At 36.9% G+C, this 13780-nt stretch overlaps 1 long non-coding RNA gene across 1 annotated transcript in view; it reads left to right on the forward strand.

Annotated features, from left to right (window-relative positions):
* LOC112829873 (uncharacterized) overlaps positions 1-13780 on the forward strand; it is a 95902-nt gene that overhangs the window by 25625 nt on the left and 56497 nt on the right. The gene's annotated exons all lie outside the window — the stretch shown is intronic.

Here is a 13780-nt window from a genome sequence, read left to right on the forward strand (position 1 = left end):
ATTAGTTTTTTGGTGGGCACAACTCAACTAGTACATTATAATTTTACAATATTTTTTAAAGATTTATTTGCTCATTTTAGAGAGAGAGAAAGTGCAGGGGGGGTGTGGGAAGGGCAAAGGGAGAGAGAGCATCTGAAGTAGGCTCCCCACTGAGCATAGAGCCCTAGGCAGGGCTCTATCTCAGAGCCCTGAGGTCATGACCTGAGCTGAAATCAAGAGTCCAACACTCAACCGACTGAACCACCCAGGCACCCCAATTTTATAATATTTATATTGTTTTATTTTCTTTATCTATTTTAGGGAGAGAGAGCGCATATGTGCATGAGCGTGAGGTGGGGGGAGGGGGCAGATGGAGAAGGGGAGAGAAACTTAAGTAGACTCTGCACTGAGCACAGAGCCTGATGCGGGGCTCCATCTCATCACACTGTGATCAGGACCTGAGCCAAAACCAAGAGAGAGATGCTTAACCACAGTGCCCCCCACGTGCCCCTATAACATTTTTAATCATAAACTATCAACTATGTCTTAAAGTTGTTTAAAGTTGACCTGGCTCTCACAGCTAGGATTTGCTGTTCTATTGAGCCTAGAATGTCATAGAACATTAACATCAGACAAGGCCACTCTGTGTGATAGGTAAAGGCAAAAACTAGAGCACTCTGCAATCATGTGTGAACATATACAAAAACATGAAATTTGTCCAACTCACGAAAATGACCAAACATTCCCTCCTCTGCTGTAGTCTATTTCAATTCAAACGTTGAAAACCAATCCCAAATGTGATTGTATTAGGAGTGAGGGGGCAATTGGGAGGTGATTAGATCATGAGGATGGAGCCCTCATGAATGAGATTAGTGCTCTTATAAAAGCAACCCTAGAGAGCTCCTTTGCCCTTTCCATCATGTAAGGAGACCCAGCTGTCTAAGAACCAGGAAGCAGGCTTTCACCAGACACTGAATCTTGGCCCTTCCCATTCACCAGAACTGTGAGAAGTAAGTTTCTATTGTTTAAGCCACCCAAGTTATGGTATTCTGTTGCAGCAGCCTGAACGGAGGAAGACACTGGCTTATAGTGATTCCTGCTTCTTTACAAATTATCTTTTTTTTTTTAAGATTTTATTTATTTGACAAAGAGAGAAAGAGAGAGACAGAGACAGAGAGCACAAGCAGGAGGCAGGCAGGGAAGAAGCAGGCTCCCCGCGGAGCAGGCAGCCCGATGCAGGACTCAATCCCAGGGTCCTGGGATCATGACCTGAGCCGAAGGCAGCCACTCAACCGACTGAGCCACCCAGGCTCCCCTACAAATTACATCTTTAGCCTAGATTTAGCCTTTTCTTCTAGATAACATCTATTGAGATATCTAATCATAGAATTACCCTCACTTGCTAATGGTATCCTTAGACCCTCCCCAAATTACCTAACTCAAGCAAAAATTCTGTAAGTATTTTCTACCAGCTTCTTACAGGACAAAAACTGGGACAATTATAAGCTTCTCATGTAGGGTATGGCAAGGGGCACTTATACTTCATAACAGCAAATGGATAAACACTTGTAGCCTTGCAAGGGTGTGTGTGTGTGTGTGTGTGTGTGTGTGTGTGTGTGTGTGTGTGTCTGCATCTGCACATACATGGCACAAAAACCAAGAGCAGAGAGTAAAAGAAAGAATTAGCTCCAAGGAATAAGATAACTTATGAGCAATGACCTTTAATACATTAACTTGGCCAGTAAAGAAACTTGGACCAGTGGATATCTGAGAAGTCTGCAATTCTTCCAGTTTTCATCCTCTGCCAAGAAAGTTAAGGTCAAACCATGATGGGAGGTAAGAACCCAGCAGCATTCACCCATGTTCAGGAGACTGTCATGAAAAAGCTGACATCCAATCACTTTGCTCTTAATTCCTGTGTGTCCACTTTATCAGTCAAGACACTGGAGGGCAGGACAGGTGAGCAGCACTCAGCAGAGGAAAAATAAAATGTTATATTGTATGTGTTATTTTCATTAAGAGAATGAAACTTCCTTCGTAGGAGTTCTTTAGGTAATTGAAGACTGTAGAACACCAAAACTCTGAGCTTCACATCATTATTGAGCAGAATTCACATTTGGCCACAAAAGCTACATAATGCAGTGTTTTTCAAATGCGGCCCACAACGCATTAGTGTGTCAAGAAATCAATTTAACAGATTATCACCAGGAGTTTTAAGAAGCAAAATAGAATAGAAAATTGCAGAGTGCATTGGGGTTTGGGAGAGGGAAAGAGCTAAAAAAATCTCAGTGTGGTCTTAACCTTATACAATTTACCAGTAGGAAAGTAGGGACTTCAGTTCAGACCATCTGAATCCATACCATACATGCTTTTGGCTGTATGATATATCTCAGTTTTACTGATTTCTAATAACTTATCTCCCAAATTCCTCAGCTAATTGTTTTCTTAAAAATGACCATGGTGATTAAATGCATAGATCTTAGAGCTCAAATCCTAGGCAAGTTACTTTCCCTTTTGGAGTCTCATCTGTGGAGATAATCACTGGACCTACCTCACAGGACTTATTATAGGCTGAATTGTTTTCTGCTGCCAAATTCATATGTTAGAGCCCTAACCATCAGTACCACAGAATGTAACTGCATTCAGAGATAGGATCTTTAAAGAGGTAATTAAATTAAATGAGAAAATAAATATCTGTGGTTTAAACCATGCAGGCTATGGTATTTTGCTATGACAATCCTAGCCAATCATATGGGGTTGTTATGAAGATTAAAATTTAATATATATATATATATATATATATAATTTAATACATATATATATATATGGGTGCCTGGGTGGTTCTGTCAGCTAAGCAACTGACTCTTGATTTTGGCTCAGGTCATGATCTCAGGGTTGTGAGATCGAGCCCCATGATGGGCTTCACCCTGAGTGTGGAGCCTCCTTAAGATTCTCTCTCTCTCCCTCTCCTCTACTCTCGATCTTTTTCTCTCTCCTTCTCTCTCCCTCTCTAAGAAAAAAAAAGTTAATATATACAAAATGGTTGGTAATATGAGTTTTCTATTGTTATTGCTTGCCTCAATTTCTCTATATCTTCAATTCTTAAAATTGACTTTCTTTTTATATATAATTATATTTATTTATTTAACATTTGTCCTTTTGGCTAATTTGTAAGCCCCAAAAAGAAGAGTTACTATTTTGGCCTGCTCAAATAGAAACTTGTTTAGAACCTATTAAGGACTCATTAAATATTTACTAAATTGATGAAAGCCTCATGATCAATGTAGGTGCTCTGCCGAATTATTTTTGCTAAAAATGGGCCAATTGATTTGAGAATTTCTTCTTTCACACCCATCTCTGGATTCTTGTCCCCGTACTTTTTTAAAAACATACTTAAGGATATAATGCAGATTACAGATTTAAATCTTATTTTTCTACTGACATTACAAAAGGATGTTGAAAGAGGAATAGAGGAAACAGTGACAAAGGGTATGATGACAATGCTTCAGTAACCGTAGAAAACCCATCAGGGGAATATTAAGACTGACCTCATAGAGGGGAAGTCACATTGGCTACAGATATCCCTCCCACTCTCTAGTGTAGATATGTTTTACCTCTGTGGCAGGAGAGCATTCAGGACAGGGACAGGGATCATCTATGATTCATGAGTTTTGCATTGCAGTGTCAAAGCCATCAATATAAAATCCCCAGTCTAGTTCCAGAAATGCAGGCACCATTTACTAATCTTGCATACATCACTGTTTAAGCCCTAGAGCTTACACTGGGGGATATAATCTTGTTAATGGCTGAGGCTCTCTAGAGACACTGCTGAAATTTATGTTCCTAAGCATGAAGTAGGAAGAAAAATGAAAAAGCACCATTTAGTTTGAGGAAGGAGTTCTGTTCCTTCTGTTTTCTACTTGAGAGTATGGCAGTACCTAAGAGGTAGTAAGGACAGTATCTATGGATGGTGCATTACAGTCAGGCATTAAAGAATCAGATAAGATTCAGTAGGGACAAAAGCAACATAACCTACTGAGGTAAAAATAAACCATATTCTATTAATAGGACAATGACTATGACTCATCTCTTAGTAAAGACAGGAACATCATTAGGCCTTGAAAATATCAGTCTAAGGTGCTATTTGGTTAAAAGAATCAACATAATGCCAGTCATTTTTAGAAAGGAAGCAAATTGTGAAACAGGAAGTTTGCCTTTAGTTTCTTCACTATGCATCTTATCTCTAAGGCAGTGAAAAGAAGTTTTGGGTCAAGAAATTTTAAAGATGACTTAACAAATTTGGAGAAGGTGAGAGAATAACGTAACTAGCATACTATAAGAGGTAAAATAGCTTCTATATGTGAAAATACCTATGATTTGTTAGTCTGAAAAAATGAAAGAAGACAAAATCAAAGTTCATAATATAACAACAGATTATATACAGGACAAATGTAGACTTCTTTACCAGATCACTAAATGTTAGAAAGGGAGAAGACAAACTTGATGGAACATCAGGACTATACAGGACTTAGAAGTCATTCTAATCCAATCTCTGTATTAAAAATCAGAGAACTTATGGGGCGCCTGGGTGGCTCAGTCAGTTAAGTGTCTGACTCTTAGTTTCGGCTCTGGTCATGATCTCAGGGACATGAGATCAAGCCATGTGTTAGGCTCCATGTTTAGCATGGTGTCGGCTTGAGATTCCCTCACCCTCTGCCCCTCCCCCTGCTTGCCCTTCCTCTCTCTCTCTCTCTAAAATAAAATAAATAAGTAAAATCTTAAAACAGGGAATTGATATCCAGAGAAGTAAGGTGACTTTCCCAAGAACACCTTGCTGATAATAGCTGAGCTGAGACTAGGCCTTATTTCTGTATTCAACTACCTCTCCTGACTCCATTCAAAGGCCTCATAGAGCACTCTGGCCGCTAAATGATACTTTACCATAGAGTCTCTTTGAGGCCTATTCTTCTATCAGGAAAATAACCTTTAAATAATTAATTTGCTTTTTTTGCCTTTAGTACTACTTCCTTTTTCCTCCTTCCTTCTGCCTATAAAATCTCTTACCTTGTATAGCTCTTCAGAGCTCCTTTCTATCTGTTAGGCTGGATGCTGCCTGATTCAGGAATCACTTAATAAAGCCAATAAGGTCTTTGAAACTTACACTTGAATTTTATTTTCTTAATTGTTTTGATGGTAGCAGTGGGATTCAAAGTTTCAGAGATAATAAGGAACATAGGCATTAATACCCACTGAACCCTTTGCATTCTCTCTTTCTCACCATATCAGAGAGCCATAGGTAAATTCCTCTTGGATCTGAACTCCTTTTTTTTTTTTTTTTTTTGCATCTGAACTTGTTGCTTTTATCGGATTTCCAGTCCAAGGTTAACAGGTCAATCTACACCACTGAGAAGATAATAGAGCACCAGTCCTTAGCCGTCCAGGGCTTAGCAGGTCAGCTTGAGCTGGCAGATGGTTCCACTTGCAAATCTAGTCCCTAGCCCTTGGCAAATCCACAGTATCATTTCTTTGGTTACTGCTGGTGTCCACAGTACCATTTCCTTGGTTACTGTTGCATTCTGCTATGTGCACATTAGGTAAAGGAATAATAGATTTATCATTAATGAGAATCCCGGTAACCAGACTGCAAAATTAGTGGGCATGGGTCAAGAACTTGGAACCTGTTAAGGCACTCATCACATAAATTTAAGATTCCCATCATAGGATAAGTTGGTCACACAACAGGTTAGATTGACACTAAATCACAGGCAAACCTCGAGAAAATTTCCATGCAATAAGGCACACTATAAAACACCACCAACCCAGAGCCCTCCTAGATATTAATTTGATTATGAGACACACAAGATTTAACTAAAGAAATAGGATCCTCAAGTTCCAAAGGATTTAGTCAATGCACTAAAGAAGTGCACTTGAAAGCAAGGGCTCTTAAACAAAGAGAACAAGAAGCCTATTTTAATTGGCATACAGAAGCATCCAAAACTCTTCAAGATTCTAAAATAGCTTATTGAAAGATTCATTGTAAAAGGCTAATGAAAAAATAAAGATACAAGAGGTACCCTAAACAAAAGACTGTAAGTCTGTGGTGACTCCTACTGTTTCCCTTTATCCTTCTTTATCTGAGTACTACCTTCTTTATCTGAGTGCTACTACTCTGTCTTAATTACCTTTCCACTCTGAGGGGACTATCAAATAGTTGCTTTTTAAAATAAGATCACCCAAGGCTGCAGGTGATGCCCTTCAGGTATCTTTCACTTCTTGGTCAAAAACTAAACTAAGGGCCATAGTTACCTCAACCCAGGGAAGATTCCTAAAAGTTATCTGAACAACTTAGAGTCTTCACTGTGGCCTATGACCCTGAGCTGGCAGATCTTGAAGCCCAAAAACAGATGTGGGAAGCAGAATGGCATAAGTCTCAGAGTAATATTTGAGATCCTCAATCTCCAACATGGTCCCCTTATGAAACAGAAAAAGGTCAAAAAAAACCAACTGATCTTTAAAAAGCTATTCCCAGAATCTTTCTGAACCACACTGATTGGTCTGTTATCCAAATCTTCAAGCAGAAGAAAGATGAATCTGTGGCAGATTTTCAGTCCCATCTGGAGGTTATCTTCCTACAGTATGAAGACAGGGCACGGAAAGGTAGGCAAGGACACACCTCAAGAGAATATCCTATTTCTCAGTTATAGCTGGGTTTATGAGACTCTTCTTATTGTTAACAAAGCCAATGTAGCCTTGGAAGCAAAATCTGTCATCATGCTGCCTTTTCCTATAGTGAATATATGCCTTCAAATTTCCCTTCATAGGTTCATCCTCTAAGAATGTCACTCTCTGAGATGCTCCTGGGTTGTATGGAATGATAATATAGGCGAGGAGAATTTTCCATCCCAAAATATGTCTCTTTGGTATAAGGATTATTTTAGGCTGACTTTTTTTTTAACATTTAAATTTTTTTAAAGTTTATTTATTTAAGTAATCTCTACACCCCACGTGGGGCTAGAACCCATGACCCCAAGATCAAGAGTTGACTGCTCTTCCAACTGAGCTAGTCAGGTGCCCCTATTTAAAAATGTTTTAAAGTATAAATAACCTACAGTTTTATATTAGTTTCAGGTATACAGTGTAATGACTCAACAATCTGATACATTTCTCAGTGCTCATCAAGATAAATATACTCTTAATCCCCTTTTATCTTTTCACCCAACTCTTCACCAACCTCCGCTATGGCACTGACCAGTTTGTTCTCTGTACTTAAGAGTGGGTTTTTGTTTTTTTGTCTCTTTTGCTTATTCATTTGTTTGGTTTCTTAAATTCCACATATGACTGAAATTATATGCTATTTGTCTTTCTCTGATTGACTTATTTCACTTAGAATTATACGTTCTAGATCCATCCATGTTATTGCAAATAGCAAGACTTCATTCTTTTTATGGCTGAATGACATTCCATTGTGTATGTGGTGTGTGTATAAAACATCTGTCTGTATATATAAAACATCTTCTTTACCCATTCATCTATCAATGGACACAGGTTGCATCCACATCTTGACTATCATAAATAACGCTGCAATAAATGTAGGGGTGCATGTGCTTTTTTAAATTAGTGGGGTTTTTTCCTTTGGTTGAATACCTAGTAGTGGGATTCCTGGATCATATGGTAATTCCACTTTTCATTCTTTGACAAACCTCCATACTGTTTTCCAGTCAAAAACTCCTGGCAAGAAAAGTACAATCCTGTTATGTTTATTGAAGATGGAAGTCCTACATTTTGGTGAATAGCATTAACCACACAGCACAGAATTCTCATGAATCACCTTAGTAACAGGAATTATAGATGTTCTAAGTGGCTTCTAGGTTTTAATGTAAATCTCACTGCATCAGTGAGGGCTCTTTACTTGGACACAACTGATTTGTTATTCTTATCTGAACTGCCAATGACATCTCAAGCTTTGTTCTTCTTTTTCAAGATTGCTTTGCCAGTTTAAGCAGAAACAGGATTTATTAAAGAGTATTCTGTGGCCCACAGGCTCTCTCTCAGATTTGAGAGCACTCCACCCAGTCAGAAATAATATTTCTTTTTCATGTAAGGTTAGGATGTTTGAGTTTTTCTTACTTCTTGAGGTAGACCTGTATTGCTATAATCACCCCTCTCATAACAGTTTTGCCTCATCCCAAAGATTTTGGATTGTTTTTCATTTTTATTTGTCTCCATGTGTGAGTGTGTACATAATGTTCTCAATCTATCCTCCAATCTTTTATCCTTTCAGTCATCATTTTGATGTCATTAGGACTTTCCATTAAATTCTGAGAAGATATCTATAGATTATATTTAAATTATCAGTCTATCGGGTTGCCTGGATGGCTCATTTGGTTAAGCATCCAACTTGTAATTTTGGCTCAGGTCATGATCTCATGGATCGTGAGATTGAGCCATGTGTCAGGCTCCATGCTCAGCAGGGAGTCTGCTTGAGATTCTCCCCCTCTGCCTATTCTCCCACTTGCACTTGTGCTCTCTCTCTCTCTCTCTCTCTCCCAAATAAATAAATATTTTTAAAAAATAAAAAAATAAAAATAAATTATCAGTCTATCAGTTATATATTGCCTCCATTGCAGTTATAAACTCAGAGATCCTGTTACTCTCTTAGTAATCTTATATGTCAATATAATAAAGGTCATATAAGAAAAACCCACAGGTAACATCATAATCAATGGTTAAAAACTGATAGCTTTTGTTCTAATATCAAGAACAAGACAAAGAATTCCACTTCCAACATTTTTATTCAACATAGTAATGGAAGTCCTAGCCACAGCAATCGGACAAGAAAAGAAATAAAAGTCATCCAAATTAAAAAGAAAGCAGTAACACTGTCACTGTTTGCAGATAAAATGATACTATATATAGAAAACCCTAAAGACTTCACCAAAAAACTACTAGAACTGATAAATGAATTCAGCATAGTTATGGAATACAAAATTAATATATAGAAATCTGTTGCATTACTATGCACTAATAAGAAATTAGCAGAAATGGAAATTAAGAAAACAGTCCTATTTATAATTGTGCCAAAAATAATAAAGTATCTTAGAATAAATTTAACCAAGGAAGATGTAAACCTATACTCTGAAAGCTATAAAATACTGATGAAAGAAATTGAAGATGACACAAACAAATGGAAAGACATTTCATGTATTTTTTATTTCCTCTTGGATTTTTTTGTACTTATTCATTCATTGGTAGCACGGTATTTAACCTCCATGTATTTGTGTTCTTTCCAGGTTTTTTCTTGTGATTGATTGATATCTGGGGTCATACTGTTGTAGTCAGAGAACATGCAAGATGTGATTTCAGTCTTTTTTGAACTTATTGAGACTTGTTTTTGGTCTAATGTGATCTATTCTGGAGAATTTTCCATGTGCACTTTAAAAGAATGTGTATTCTGCTGTTCTTAGATGGAATGTTCTGAACATATCTGTTAAGTCTATCTGGTCCAATGTGTTATTCAAAGCCACTGCTTCCTTGCTGATTTTCTGTCTGGGTAATCTACCCATTGATGTAAGTGGGATGTTAAAGTCCCTTATTATTATCATATTAATGTCAATTTCTTCCTTTATGTCTGTTATTAGTTATTTTATGTAGTTAGGTGCTCACATGTTAGGTGCATAAATATTTATAATTCGTATAACCTTTTGTTGGATTGTTCTCTTTATCATGAGGTAGTGTCTTTCTTTGTCTTTTGTTACACTCCTTGTTTTAAAGTCTATTTATCTGATATAATATTACTACCCGAGCTTTCTTTATGTTTCCATTTGCATGGTAAATGTTTTTCTATCTTTTTACTTTCAATCTGCCCGTGTGTTTAGGTCTGAAATGAGTCTCTGGTAGGCAGCATATAGATGGGTCTTGCTTTTTTTTAATCCATTCAGTTATTCCATGCCTTTTGTTTGGAGTATTTATTCCATTTATGTTTAAAGTAATTATTGATAGGTATGTACTTATTGCCATTTTGTTACTTGTTTTATGGTTGTTTTTGTAGTTCTCTGTTCCTTTCTTCTCTTGCTCTTGTCTCTGACAATTTGCTGGCTTTCTTTAGTGGTATGCTTGGATTCCTTTCTCTTTATTTTTTTGTCTGTTACAGGTTTTCGATCTGTGGTTACCATTAGGTTTATATGTAACATCTTATGCACATAGCAGTCTATATTAAGTTGATGGTTGCTTAAGTTTGCACCCATTCTAAAAGGACACGATTTTTATACTCCCACCTCACATTTTATGTATATGATGTCATATTTTACATCCTTTTATTTTGTGAATCCCTTGACTGCTTTTTATACATATAATTGATTTTGACTGCTTTTGTGCTTTAACCTCCATACTGGTTTTATCAGTGATTAACCTACTTTCAATACATTTCCATTTACCTGTAAAATTTTGTCCTTTCCTAATGTTCTTACTCCTGTTTATGGCCTTTCATTTCCACTCAAAGAATTCCCTTTAATGTTTCTTGTATGTATGGTTTAGTGGTGATGAACTTCCTTAACTTTTGTTTGTCTGGGAAACTCTTTATCTCCTTCTATTCTGAATGATAGCCTTGCTGGATAAAATATTCTTGGTTGCAGGCTTTTTTCCTTCAGCACTTTGAATATATCATGCCACTCTCTTCTGGTCTGTAAAGTTTCTGCTTAAAAATCAGTTGATACCCTTCTGGGGTTTCCCTGGTATGCAACTGCTTTTTGTTTTTGTTTTTCTCTTGCTGCTTTAAAAATTCTGTCTTTATTACTACTTTTTGCCATTTTAATGATTATGTGTCTTGGTGTGGACCCCCTTGGGTTGATTTTGTTGGGGGTGCTCTGTGTATCCTGCATCTGGATTTCTGTTTCCTTCCCCAGATTTTGGAAGTTGTCAGCTATTATTTATTCAAATAAGTTTTCTGCCCCTTTTTCTCTCTCTTCTTCTGAGATTCTTTTTTTAAAGTCTTTATTTATTTATTTATTTGAGAGAGAGACAGAGAAAACACAAAGAGGGGCAGAGAGAGAAGCAGGATCTCTGCTGAGCAGGGAGCCTGTTGTGGGCCTGGATACAAGGACCCTGGGATCATGACTTGAGCCGAAGGCAGACACTTCATTGACTGAGCCACCCAGGCACACCTTCTTCTGAGATTCTTATAACACAAATGTTATTATGCTTGATGATGTTACTGAGTTCCCTTAACTTAATTTCCTTTTTTATTATTTTTTTTTCTTTTTGCTGTTAAGCTTGGTTGCTTTCCCTAAATTCTGTCTTGGTCGCTGATCCATTCTTCTACTTCCTCTAATCTGCTATTGATTCCTTCTAGTGTATTTTTACTTTCAATTATTGAGTTCTTCATCTCTGATTGGTTCCTTTTTTTTTTTATGTTTTCCATATCTTTGTTAAAGATGTCACTGAGATCTTCCACTCTTTTCTCAAGTCCAGTAAGTATCTTTATGATCATTACTTTGAATTATTTATTAGGCATATTGCTTATTTCCATTTCATTTAGCTCTTTTGCTGTGGTTTTGTCCTGTTCTTTCATTTAGGACATATTCCTCTGTCTCCTCATTTTATCTAGCACTCTGTGTTTGTTTCTATGTGTTAAGAAAGACATCTATCTCTCTTGATTTTGAAAGTAGTGGCCTTATGAGGAAGAGGTCCTGTGGTGCCCTGTAGTAGGCACTTCAGGGGTGTCTGTTATGTGCATTGTATATACTGAACAAGTCTTTTGTTCACTAGACACTTCAGGGGTATCTGTTATGTGTGCTGTATATACTGAATGAGTTTGTGAATGAGCTGTTTATGCCTTCAGTCTAGTCAGCTGCAATTGCCCATTTTGTCCTTTTCTTAGTGCCCTGGGCAGGGTTTGGTCCCTATGCTGCTAATTGGCCAGTCTGGAGGTGCCTTGGGTTTGTAGTTGGGTGTGAGCCAATTCATTTTAAGAAACTGCAGACACAAAAGCCTGAAATCTGAGTAGAAGTTACTTTCTTGTCAGAGACACTTATATTTATAAAGGAAATCTCCATTTGTAAGGGTTGGACCAGAAAGAGGGGAATGACACAATCTCAAATTTGTCAATGGAGAAGGAACAACTTAAATCTGTATAACAATCATACTCTTGTTTACTGTGGTTTCCTGAAAACCTCCCAATACTGGCTTCCCAACCCCTACATCTTCCTTGTCTTTAGCTGAAGATGGTATTTAAGGTGGTGCCTTTGGCCATTCTAAGGAATTATTCAGTTTTCCTGGGTATCTCCCTGTATACAGAATGTATACATGTTATTAAAATTCTGTCTTTTTCTCCTATTAATCTGCCTTAAATCAACTTAATTATAGACTATTTAGAAGAACCTAAAATGGAAGAAGGGAAAACTTTTCCACCCCTACAGAGGGAAGAAGGGAGGATGACTCTCATTACTTCTAAAGCAGAGTTTACAATTCAAGCCTTAAAAGGGAAAAATACATAAGGATATGCAAACATAAATTGAAGTATACTCAGTCATTGAGCCTGTGTGTTTAAAGAGATAAAAATCTACAGGGAAATGAGCTCACCAATCCCTGGGGCTATTGTTAAAGAGAATCTTGGCAGCATTTCATTTCATTAAGTAGAACTTGGGGAAATTATCCATTATAGACAAGTTTCTTTACTTTAAAATTTTACTTTTAAAAACCCAGGCTTTATTATAAGATTTCAAGCAAATACCCTTTTACTCTAAGAACCTAAAAAGTAAGCAATGATCTCTATATTCACCATTAGTCACGTAAGCATACATGTTGGAGGTGATTTCAAGGACTCATCTCATTTGTCCTCTCACATTGAAGCATACATGTTGGAGGTGATTTCAAGGACTCATCTCATTTGTCCTCTCACATTGAAATCTTCCCAAAGTCAAGAAGATCCCTTCTTTTAAAATATCCTGGCGACTTTATCAAGAACTTTTAGTGTAAATTTTTTTGAATTGTACACATAAACATTCCTACTTGTTTAGTTTATAGTTTATAATTAGATGGTTATATTAAAAGTAGTCCACCAAATAAGTGTCCTTTAAGAGTTTTGCTAATGCCAGAAAAATTTAAAATAATGAGGGAAAAAAATGTGAAATGTTACTATTTTTAACGGAAGCAAATGTAATTAAGATTGCAATAGGATTGTCAGTAAAATGCATACCTGCTATGCTAAGAACTTATGAAGTGCTTAAAAAATATTTGTTGAGTGAATGACTGATGTTTGGCCTTATGGGAAGAAGTGCCACTTAATCATAAGAATACAATGTTTCAAAATAGAAAAATTTCAGGAACTTGAAGGAACAAATGCCAATAAGTTTTGAAATAGTACTATCCAATGTGCAACTGATAGATTATCTCTTGCTTATGGATAAGCCAATCAAATTAAGCAATGAACCTGCCTTAAGTTTTTAGAGAGGCATTCAGATTTTGATAGCTTTGTTTTTATAACTTTGAGATACAGATAAAAGCAGCAGAACTAGTTTATTCTACTTATTTTGCAGGAGTATCAATTGTGATAGGTTTTAATTGACATTGTCAACTGAGAAGAGGAAGTGAAACTGAAATAGAAACAAAGGCCTTCACTGCGGGGTTCTCAGAACTGCAATTTGGGGAATACAGATTCTGGTAACAATCAGAAAAAGTTTCCTGCCTGCGAGGGGAAAGCAAGCGGTTTTTATAAGAGAGAGAGGAAGGAAGGGAGCAAACGCTTGACTTAAAAAAGGAGGAAAAGGAAATAAAAAATTGTCAACTGGTACTAACATGATGAGCC

This window comes from Callorhinus ursinus, unplaced genomic scaffold (assembly GCF_003265705.2).
Source record: "Callorhinus ursinus isolate GAN/ISIS: 27379988/994484 unplaced genomic scaffold, GSC_fseal_2.0 scaffold27, whole genome shotgun sequence".
Taxonomy (NCBI): Eukaryota; Metazoa; Chordata; class Mammalia; order Carnivora; family Otariidae; genus Callorhinus; species Callorhinus ursinus.